This window comes from Equus caballus, chromosome 3 (assembly GCF_041296265.1).
Source record: "Equus caballus isolate H_3958 breed thoroughbred chromosome 3, TB-T2T, whole genome shotgun sequence".
NCBI classification, from domain to species: domain Eukaryota; kingdom Metazoa; phylum Chordata; class Mammalia; order Perissodactyla; family Equidae; genus Equus; species Equus caballus.
Genome location: NC_091686.1, coordinates 56,543,473 through 56,555,269, shown reverse-complemented (window position 1 = coordinate 56,555,269; position 11,797 = coordinate 56,543,473). Strand labels below are relative to the sequence as shown.

Below are 11,797 nucleotides of genomic sequence, written 5' to 3'. Positions count from 1 at the left end.
AACTTAGTGCTTTCTTTTTTGACTTTGTTTTACTAGAGAGCGGTTTGGTATCATATTTAAAATAATAGGAGGGCTCTTCAAGTTGATATTTGATGTAGTATGGTGACGGGAATGTCTTAGAAGGCTAAACACATTTCAGGTCTGAAGACCCAGATGGATCACCGAGAGAAAATAGGTGTTTTAATATTGAAGTTTTGGCTAGATAAGACTTTGAAATTTTTTCCTCAGAGATGGAATTTTCTAGGAAGAGAAAGAACCTCTTTATATAGAGCACCTCCTACGTGCTACCTGCTTTGTATGTTTATTTAGTCCTCTCAACTCTGGTTTTATCACCTGTCCTGTTTTGTTGGTTGTTCTAAGTAAGGGGTTCGTAAGTGGGGGGCCAAGTAGTGGGAAAACCTGGATGAGGAAAAACGTTGCATCTTTATTCTTGCCGACCTCTCCTGAAATTTAACTGCCAAAGGGTCCATGGTGTAAAACCTTAGATTGAGATAGCTTGATCAAAGAAATTAAGTAAATACTATCTAACGGAGCTCAGTAATAGAAAGCTGGCATTTGAACTCAGGTGTGAGTGACTTTAGTGCCAGAACCCTTACACTAATTAAAAATAAAATGAGATCATAGCTAAATTGGACACTGCTGTGTGCCAGGCACAGTGGCTTTAATTGGATTACCTCTTTGACTCTCTTCTCAGTCACCTCAAGAGGTAGGTATTTTTATTTCTCACACTTGTTAAGGAAACGGAGGCCCAGCCAGCCTGTTTGCTGCCTGAGATGGCACAGGTAGAGCACGGCCTGGCGCCTGAGCCGCTCTGCAGCGTTTCCTTACTTCCAGGCTGCCCTTTTAATGCTGAGGCGAGGTGTTAAAAGGGAGCCGCCAAGCCTCAGTAGAAGTGTACAAAAAGCAATTTCTGCTACAAGTGCTTTGCTACGAGATGAAAAAATCTGAGTTATCAGTGTGGTAGTTCAACCTGCCAATAATTGAAATAGGAGGACTGTACATATTCCTTTCTTCTTCCTGGCCTTCATACATGCCCTTGAACTAGGAACAGAACCACAAGGTCATGAAGTCTGTTGTTTTCTTAGTCTGCATAATGGAAGTATGTCTCACAGGTTGTAAATGTCCATTTTCTTCAGTTACAACTGGAATATGGTCCAAGCTCATTTAGACACTGTTTTGTAGGAGAGTAAGAGAGTGAATATTTGGAGAAGATCGTGGATATTTTTGCATTTCAGGGAAACCTCAAAGCTGGGCCAAGTTACCCCAAGTAGTGCTAGGAGAGACCCATCAACTATGTGTATGATCTGGGGTAGTAAAATCCTGCCCCTGTGCCACACACAGTATCTCTTTGCTGTTGAAACAATTAATTTAGATCGTTGGACTGATTGGATGTAAAGAGTCATAGCTCAGTTCGTTCTAACCACAGTAGTTTCATTGTATACTGTTTAAAATAATATGATTTTTTTAGTAGAAAAGGTAGATGGAACTGAGATGAAACTGAATTTTGTGGCACTGATAGTATATGAGCTGAGCATGACACTTTTATTATTTGGCATTCTTATAAGGTAATAGCCTTCATTTGATGTTGATGGGTGGTGTATGACTAATTTTTCATGTGAATAGGCAAGGCAGTGTATTCCTTCTCTGTAATCAGCTCCTTAAGACAAGATATTGTCTCACATTTTTTTCTTTTCTTTTTTTTTTGAGGATGATTAGCCCTGAGCTAACATCTGCTGCCAATCCTCCTCTTTTTGCTGAGGAAGACTGGCCCTGAGCTAACATCCGTGCCCATCTTCCTCTACTTTGTATGTGGGACGCCTACCACAGCATGGCTTGCCAAGCGGTGTGTGGGTCTGCACCTGTGATGTCTCACATTTTGGAGTATCCCCTGCATAAGGCAGAAGTACTTTGAATGAGAGAGGGACTACCAAAGTATTTCTTGGCTTGTGAACTTTTATAAATTGAGGTTGTATATTCCTCCCTCTCATTTTTAGAACTTAAAAGTAGGAAATTGATTGTTTTGTTTTACTTTGTGGTTGATTTCTTCTGCTAGAAATGGAAGATATTTATTGGAAAGGTCAATTGCCTATGTTTTAAAAAATTAGATTTTGGGTCAGTATTTTGAAAACATTGAATATTTAGGTCGAGTTATCAGAGCTGTGGAGAAAGGCAGTCACTTAGGAACGCAGCCTCAGTTAGAGCAGGACATGCGCTGTGCCCTGGCTCTCAGATTAGTGTGTGCTCTCTTTGGAACCTCTAAGCGCCACAGATACTTTGACTATGCTTCTTTGTGGGAGTTGTAACAAACTTGCTGTCTTTAATGTGAAATAGTTACAGATCATGGCTTTAGTTTCCAAATTCTGATCTAAAGCACATGGAGACTCTGCTTTTATAGAAGTGTACAACCTGGCATGCCCTCTTTTGAGAACTAGTAAGCCTGTGATGGCTAGGGGTGGGCATGGAATCCCAGCAGTTTGTAGATCTATCCTTTTCTATGAGGCTTAGCTTGCTTTATATTGAGGAGTGTGTTGATGGATAAAGTAGAAAGGAGAGCTTTGTCTGGTTCCCCATCTCTGCTAACTCCTTCATTGAAGCAATCCCTGAATTCTAGAAAGGACTATATACATAGCTTCAACTACTGTCAGGGATTAACCTGTTTTAAAATGCACCTTGTGCTACCAGAGAAACCCTGGCCCACCCCCACCCTGTGGGGAGGGGTGAGAAGATGGGAGTCGGGGAGTTCAACTTGCTTCTTAGGAGGCAGCATCTGGTGACTGAACACATCTCAGAAGACGGCACTTTCAGACACACTGCAAAAGGAAATTAAGTTTAGTCAACTCTCCCACAGTTATTTTGTTTGAATTTGACTAAAGTTAATGAAGTTTAAAAAAATAATAAAACATAGATTGTTCCCAAGATTATTATGAAGCCGGTTTTTGGTGGATCTCTTTGACTCTGGTGAGGGAAATTTTTCCACTGCAAAAAGCAGTGCTCTTAAATTGGTACAGAACCAGTTCTATCCTCTGCCCCTACTTCCAATTTGTAGACTACTGATTACCTTGGAAGAAAATTCATGAAAGCAAAGAAGCTCTGATTGAAATAGGAGCAGATATCGAAGAAGAATGCTATGGTATTTTGGAAAGTGCAGTTCAAGGAAGTGATTTGAAGAGGGAAATAATTTATGCAGTGTTTTGACCCAGTGAATGTCTTTATTTTTTCCCTTATGACACCACTGTAAACAGTGTCCTTGACAGAAGAGAAACACAGACAAGTCTCTTAAGTGATTTCCTTCTAGTTCATCCTGACAGCCCAGCTGAGCTTCCTGACTCAGAGACTAGGGCTTCTTCCAGATAAAGACGGAAGAAGGAATGAGTCATTTTTTTTGGTCAGCTGGTTTATGGGGATGTTCCTTGGCAAAATTAATGCAAGTGCTCTCTTGGGGTTTAGGAGATTCTATACTGTCCATGAAAAAGTATTCAGTAGCTGGTTCTGTTATACTCTTTTGAAAATGGAATTCAGCGAATGCTGCATTTGAGCAATTCAAATGTCAAGCAGAGTCAGTAATGGGAAAATGTTAATCATGGATAAGAGGGAAATCTATCTCATCTTGGTAATGTCATTTATTTGTTTTAAGCATCCACATCTATGTATCACCTGATAGCTATAAAATGGAGAAATTATAAAGCTGATTAGCTGTGTTACTGCTTTGAGGGACAACATGCAACTTGATTGCTTCTAAACATATAAACTTAGTTTTCTATTAGCAAATTTCTCCATTTCATTTATTTTCCAAGATGGGCAAATAAACATAATTCTAAAATCTCCTGTCTTCTAAAAGGGAGAGTCCTGTATGGGAGATGTAGCGAGAAGGACTACAAGCAAGTGTGTTCGGATTTTCCCTCCATACTGCTTAGAAATACAGTCTGCACCTTCAGGACAAAGTTTCTTGGCTCAGAACAACAAACATAGCAAGCTTGGGTATCATAATCTTCTTGTGGTTCACTTACGTTTTATTGATAGAGGGTGGATGCATAATGTTTACAACTTAAATGGTTATCTATGTTTTTTACTTAAGTGACAATGGGGGGAGAGCTAAAGTTGTGTTTTAGCTCTGCTTCAGATTTTTCTTAGTTCATTCTGTTATGAATATAACGTATTCATTTGCTCAAAATAATACAATGAGCAGAATGCACAATAATGTCTTGCTCAAATGTAAATGTATCAGATGAAGTTAGCTTTAGAGTTCGGAGGGAAAATAAGATTTATAACTTGTGGTGTTAATGCCCTGGAGACTCAAAAGTAAAAATTAACTTTAATACCGTCCAAGTACTGACTTTCTGTGTCTTGGCAGCGATCAGTGTTGAGAATCCTTCCCCTGTGCAAACTTTTCGCTTTTCCTATCTGTCCACACTGAGTTAAAGCTTAACCTGATGGCCGCAAAGCCAGCAGACTTGATATCCTCAAAGTCTTTTCTCTGGTGAACGAACGTCTGTTGTTTTCTTGCGTTCGTTTATTGGCTTTGTTTTTAATTTAACCAGATTGAACTCTGATCAGATTCTTAAGGGTATTACTCAAAGCAGTAATTTGATGTCAGATTTAATAAATTAAGAGGAAATCCCAGTAGTGACATCTTATCAAAAGGAACCTAAGCAAGCAGAAGGGGGAGCACACGTTGTATTCTGTTGACAGCTGAATTGTCTTTGCTTTGATATGAGGTATAATATTTCCAAAGGACACACACAGTTTGACCACAGCCTAAAAGTCCTAAGAATTGTTCTTCCTCCTTAATGGCTCATATGATGATGACTGCTTGGAGACCTGTAGGCCACATGATCCTTTGTTTGGGTGGGCTAAGGAGAGTTCAGGATGTGACTCCTGAGTCACTGGCTTGCCTTTATTTTTCCCAGAAGAATCTTGCCTTTCCTTTCAGTATTGCTTACTGCTGAATTGGCAATTAAATAAAAGAATATTTTAGGGGCATTGTGGTCTTAAGTTCAAGGTTCTCAAACTTGATTAGATGCAAGAGTCACCACTAGTGCTCCACAGCAGGCGGATTCTGCTCCCCCTTCCCCCAGAGATTCTGATTGGCAGGTCCAGGGTGGAGCTGGGGTGGAGCCCTGCTGGCTCTGAGGCCAGAGGCCCACCTACCACCCTGTGTGAAATGGGGTGTGTGAGAGAGAGAGAGATCCTATAAACTACATCGTGCAGTGCAATTACAGTTTGATTTAATATATACTCATATATATACATGTTTTTTCCCTTTTATCAAAATAGAGAAGATTTGGTGAAGAAGGTAGATAATCTACCTCTATAAATTTGTGTACGTATTACAAACTATCTTAGTGGAAATGTCCAGACGCACCTATATTTAAAAAATAAAAGGAAGGTCAAGGAGTGATACCCAATGTTTGATCCTGCAGCCCTTTCCTGATAATTGTTGCTTCTCAAGGACCTGGATATTTAATGTACCCTTTCCTTATCCACTGTGGGCTGCCTTCCAAAACTACTGACTCACTCGCTACCCCCCCTCCCCCTTTATCAGGTGGCTGTTGTTTTGTTCCCAGGGAGAAGGTGCAACTGCTAATTGGTCAGTTACATCCAAACTTTATGAAACTGAAATGAAAGTTGTTTTGTTTTTAAAAAGCACTGAGTGTACTGTTGTTGAACAACCAATATTCAACAGAAATTTAAATGGGACTCCTACTGGGAAGTAAAGGTTAAAATTATAGCAGATGTCAGTTCCTGTAACAAAATTCAGGAAACACTTTCTGGTATGTGGGTGTTGTAACTTTTCAATTCTTGGAACTTTCCTTCAGGAAACTGCCCTGTCAAAAGCAGAGCAGTGGATAAAATATGCAGCACAATTCGCAAACTGTGTCGTGCAGTGTAATTAAATTTTGATTTGGTGCATATGTTTTTGTGGTCGGGCGAGGGCTGAGACTATCATGTGACTTTCATCCTGGATAATGTGCATCTGGATAGCTTGTTAAATTGCTTCTCCCCCTCCCCCATTCTCGCTGCTTTAAAAATACAGGTGTATCTGATTTACTCTGGATGTGAATTTATGGAAAGTGATATAAAATCAACCAGTTCCCGTTGTTTCGTACAAACGTATGAAACCTGTTTCCTACCCAGCCTTGCAGAAATTACATATTTTTGTCTCATAATTGACAAATTAATATTTTACCTTAGACATTTCTAAGTAAGATGACCTATCTAGTAAGTTGGTAATTTTAGCTACTAAAACTGAGAAAAACTTGAGTCTATGATACTATTTTTTTTTTAAGGAAAACAGAGCCTTTCACTGAGTTTTAAAGAGCTCTTAAAAAAATTGGTTAAAAAGGGATATTTATTGGTACAAAGTTCTGGACAGTAACACATAGCTAAAGCTCTCATTTTGTGTTTTTTTCTAAGTAACTTTGACTTATAGCAATTGCACTTACAGGAATTATGTTTTTTTGTTATTCTTTTGTAGTCTGTGTATCTCCCTTTCCCCTTCAGTCCCCTTTCAGAATTAAACCATACTTGTGCTATCATTTCAAAAAAGCTGTGTAAGTGTAAACTTGGTACTACATGGAAGAAATTAGGCAGCAGTATTTACTAAATCTGCATAGTAAAAGGATAGAATGAAACCCCGCATCTTACATTTGTTTCAAAATGAAGTTCTGCTACCTGAAAATGTTGGAAAGAATAAACAGATTAGTGTTGTCTGCTTGTCATGCCCCATGGTTTTAGTAAAATTCAAAGTAAACCAATTAAACTTAATTTTTGTTTTTAAATGGGAACTGTGTCCAGAAGACAAAATGCTCTAGATTGGGAGTTAGAAGAGATTGAATTTGATAATTTCTATCATTTTACTGATAGTGTAGTGTTTATGTTTTAACCCTCATGACGGGCCTGTTCTCGCAAATAAACATGTTCATATTTTTGTTTTAATAGTTCTGTTTTTCTAAGGATAAAGTGAAAATCATTAGGTTTACTTAATTTGTTTAAGTTTTACTTAAGTTTAATTTGTAGGCTTTAAAAAAAACCATGACAATTCTCATGAGAAGCCTAGAATAAAACTTGGTTTGTCCCTGAGGTCACCCACCTTGCGTGGTTGGCCCCCCTTAGATGTTGGTACTGTCTATCACTTTAAAGAGAGGAGAAGCTTCCTTCACTAGGACTTGGACTATTGGGAGCTTGAGAAATGACTTTCTTTTTTTTGGCAAGTGGAGAGGGGAAGTAGTTAGCTCTAATCAGAGTGTGTTCGCTATCACCAGATCTTTTATCTCCTATGGTACTTCTCATTTTATGAAAGTTTCTTCCCAGTCCAAGGTTTTTTTTCTTTAGAACTTTGAGGTATAGTTTATATTTCAGAAAAGTTGCCCATTTCAAGTGTACAATTCAATGATTTTTAGTCACTTTACTGAGTGACGCAACCATTACTGTAAATCAGTTTTAGAACATTTTATCCCCTCAGGAAGATCCCTCATGCCCATTTATAGGTAATCCCTGTTCCCAGCCCCATGTAACCATTAATCTGCTTTCTGTCTGTGTGTTAATTTGTCCTTTGTGGGTACTTCACGTACGTGGAATCTTGTGGTTTCTTGCATCTGGCTTTTTCCATTCGAATAAATTTTTGAGGTTCATCTACGGCATAGCATGTGTCAGTAGCTCTGTCCTTTCCATTGCTGAGTAGTATTCCATTGCCTGGATTTGATAGACTGGTTATTTCCAGTGTTTTATTTTTTTTGCTGGTGGGGAGCTATTATAAATAATGCTTCTATGAATGTTTACTTGCAAGTCTTTGTGTAGACATATGTTTTCCTTTTTCTTGGTTAGATACGTAGGAGTGGAATTGCTGGGTCCTATAATAATTTTATGCTTAACTTTTGAGAAACCACTAAACTGTTTCCCAAACTATATGCCTGCCCTAGCCCGTGTTTAAGCTGATCTAATTCAGTCAACTTCTTGCAAGTTATTTACTATCTTCATAGTCAGCTTAGCTGTGAAAATAGTGGTTCCGAGATCTGGTCAATTTTGCATTTAATTATTAGAAAATACTGTGATGTTTTAAATTTTTATATGATGTAAAAAACACAACTCTTTTTTTCATCAGAGAATCCTTTATAGTATTTCTTAAATTGGTTGGGTGTTTTGAGGAAGAAACTTATATCAAGGAATGTTTGAAGAAAACCAAATTGAAATTGAGTATCAGTGCATGCTTAACTGTTGTCAAAATAGCAAATGAAACTTCCAACCCACAGTTCATAAACCCCTCAAATAGCAAAAATATATTAAATATAAATGCTTTATTTCATAACTGCAAAATGGCCCTAGAAATTATTATTTCAATGTGCTTTTTAATAAAAACGTTGAGGCAAAAATTAGGTGTTCTCATTCACTACAGCCTCACATGCAAAGATATGTTATCTAAGTAAAGCTTCTGGAAATTATCAATAAGACTTAGGTCCTGCTGGGAGAAGGCGGTGACCATGTGCCTTCAATCGGTGGTGTGCTCCAAACTTCAGGAAAAGATAGATCTATTTTATGAACAAAAATATTTCATGAAAAGCTCTGAAATTGTCTTTGGGTGCATGTGTGATGGTAGTGAAAGTGAATCATCTTTTTAGCACCCCATTGCTATTCTGTAAAAAAGCTGTGAGGTCCTGGTTCATACGTGGCTGCCTGTAAAGTGTCTCTGCCCAGCGTGCTTTCAGCTTTGTGGGCTTTGCTGCATTATGGCGTGTTATTGGAATTCACTGTTTCTGGGTATTAATTTACCTGCTTAAAGATTATATCAGTATTAATAGCTTTCTGACTGTGGCCAGTTCACATGCATGAACAGTGCTTTTATATTAGTTACTATATCATGTATTGATGAATGCCTCATTGCTCACGAAGAGCCAGCCACAGTATGTGCAGAGCTCTAAGCTGGTTCAGGCAGATGCAGTGTCTCCCTCCCCACAAGGAGAGGAGCGTATAGTTTGGTTGGGGAGACAGAAAAAAAGCAAAGAAACTGGCCAATAACACACTACAAACTGTGTTAAGTACTATGACAAAAAACAAATGAGGGCCGGCCTGGTGGTGTAGTGGTTAAGTTCTCATGCCCTACTTTGGCGGCCTGGGGTTTGCAGGTTCGGATCCCGGGCCAGGACCTGCACACAAGTCATCAAGGCATGCTGTGGTGGCATCCCACATAAAATAGACGAAGACTGGCACAGATGTTAGCGCAGCAATAATCTTCCTCAAACAAAAAGAGGAAGATTGGCAACAAATGTTAGCTTAAGGCCACTCTTCCTCACACACACAAAAACAAAAAACCCCAAAACAGAAACAAAACAAACGGGGTGCCATGACAGAGAATGATGGAGTGTGGGGAACTTGGTTCCACGTGAGCCATGAGGACCTGCCTCTGAGGAAGTTGACCTGAGGTGGAGAAAAAGCAAGTCATGACATGTTAGAATTTATCGTCCTTTCAGAATGTACGTGGAAATAAGTGATGATGGTGGCAAGGTGGCGTTTTTAAACAGGATAAATATGGTTTTAGGAAATGACCATCATGTGGCAGGTTCTCAAAATAAAAATTGTTTTTGTGGATTAATTCTACCAAACTAGCCCTGGTTTTTTTTTAAAAATTTTAATGAAGGCAAAGTGAGTTCTATAACAATATAACTTGAGCTTTTAAAATAGAGACTGTATTTTCTAAGAGTTGGCCTTAATTGGTGCATAAATATAAACAAATTAAACATGCGGAAAAGAAATTTGAGAGGACATATTTCTTAGTTTGGAAGCCATCAGAAAAGGGATGTGATGGAACGGGAGATGTCCCAGCTCCGTGAGTAGTCCTGGGGAAGTGAAGATTTAGACAGTGAAGAGGAGGTTTAGCCTGGCTATTAAATACTAAGGTTAATTTACAGAGCAACCTTTTATACATGCGAAAGGCTGCTATGGGAGGTGGGGTGCAAGATGGCCCCCATCTGTGTCAACAACAGATCTTGAAGAAATAGATAATTTATATATGTTAAGAGGTTTTTCACTGAGGATAATTAAACATGAAAATACAGTAGAAGTTGATGTTCTTTTAGTAGTATATTTAGAAATAGAAAATAGATAATCTCCTACCTTGGGTATTTTAGGAAGTAGCAGATGGTTTAGGTACTTTTTTCTCAAGGGATTCTGTGGCTTCTTGAAAAAAATGTGATCACAACAAACTACTATAGGAACTGAAAGTCCGGATCCTCTGCATGCATCGCAGCTGTGTTTGATTATGTAAAGTTGCTTCAAGGATCCTACATTCATTGTCACCTCACCTCTTTTGTACCTCTGTTTTACAGTTATTTTCAGATAAATGTATTTAGGTGTAGAGCTTTTGTGGCATAATATACGATAATTTTATGAATGTCTTGTGAATAACTAAAAGGAAGATAATGCTCTTTATTTTCAGGGTCCAGACTTAAGTGTGGGCTTGTACATTAGATCTATCTTACATTATTTCTGCATTCTTATTTTTGTCCATTCTGTTGTGGACTGAAAGATGAATAAAAGTCTCATAAACTTAATGAGTTCCTATTTCTCCTAGGATCTTCCGAAGTTTTTGCTTTACAAATGTTGATGCAATGCTTTTGATGCATACATGTTCATAATTGTTGTCTTCATTTTAAATTGCTCTCCTTATTATTAATTATTTAATACTAATTATCATTAAGGTATTAGTTTCTCATATATTCCAGAAGGTTTCTTTGAGTATTGGTGATTTTTCTTTTTTTAAGGTTAGATCTTTACACTCTTTATCCGTTGGACTTTATTTTGGTTTAAGGAGTGAGGAGGAAGGTTCTAGAATCTCCCTTTTTCAGAATCTCCTCTCTTCTTTTCTCTGCTTTCATAATTTTCATGGAGGTTTTCTCATGTGTACTTTTCAAGATCAACTTGAGTAATTTGTCAAAAAGATGGTTGTGGCCTTTTAATAGAATGATTCCTGACAAACTTATAAAACCTCATCCTGTTTTTCAGAACTATTAAAGTTTTAAACAGGGTTACTGTGTTTTTTTGTAGGTTTTCACGGAATGGAAAAGGGTAAGTCAGAGTGCCAGGGACTCCTGAATCACTAGCCAGACACCACGCATTTATCTTGGTTGCATTCGGGAACTCTCGTTTGCCTCAGTTTCTCCAGAAAGAAGTGAAAATATACATTTGCTCTCCTGCTGAGTGAATGTCTTGTTAGTCTAACTCTCTAAGGGAGGAGCCGTGTTTCTGTGGGTGTTCGCAACTGATGCTGGGCAGGAGCATTTTGGAGTCTCTGTGTTGCTGTGTATGGTTTCTCACTTGCCAGCAGATTTCTTCTTGCTTCACTTTTCCTTGACCGTAATAGATATAATTTAGGCTCTTTAAAACCTTTTTGTAGTTCGGTAAAACAAAAGCCACAATGTAGTAAAGTTAATTATAATTAAAATGAAAGAGAAAAGTCTTCCTTAATCTCAACAACTTGACCAATCAAACATTTTCCTTTTGTTCCTTTTCAGCTTTTTCTTTACACATTAAATATTTTTACATAGTCGAGTCATTCCTTATGTGTGTTTGATAAGTGATTTAGTCAATGTATAGGGGAAAGAGATGAGGTTAGGATTGCCAAGAGTCATTTTGTCTTAAATTTGAAGAGGAGCTGATGAGACTTTCAGATCTTCTATGCTTAGAAATGCTGTGGTAAGAATATATTTTTAAAAGCCAAAAATAGCCCTGTTAATATTGACTAAAGCAAGGTGTTATTTTATATATTGTGGTTGGAGGCAAGGTAATAACGGAGATAGTAACACAC

The 11,797-nt window shown here is 38.1% G+C and overlaps 1 protein-coding gene across 7 annotated transcripts in view; it reads left to right on the top strand.

Moving 5' to 3' along the window:
* The window catches only part of AFF1 (ALF transcription elongation factor 1), a 176,584-nt gene that overhangs the window by 56,681 nt on the left and 108,106 nt on the right, over positions 1 to 11,797 (top strand). The gene's annotated exons all lie outside the window — the stretch shown is intronic.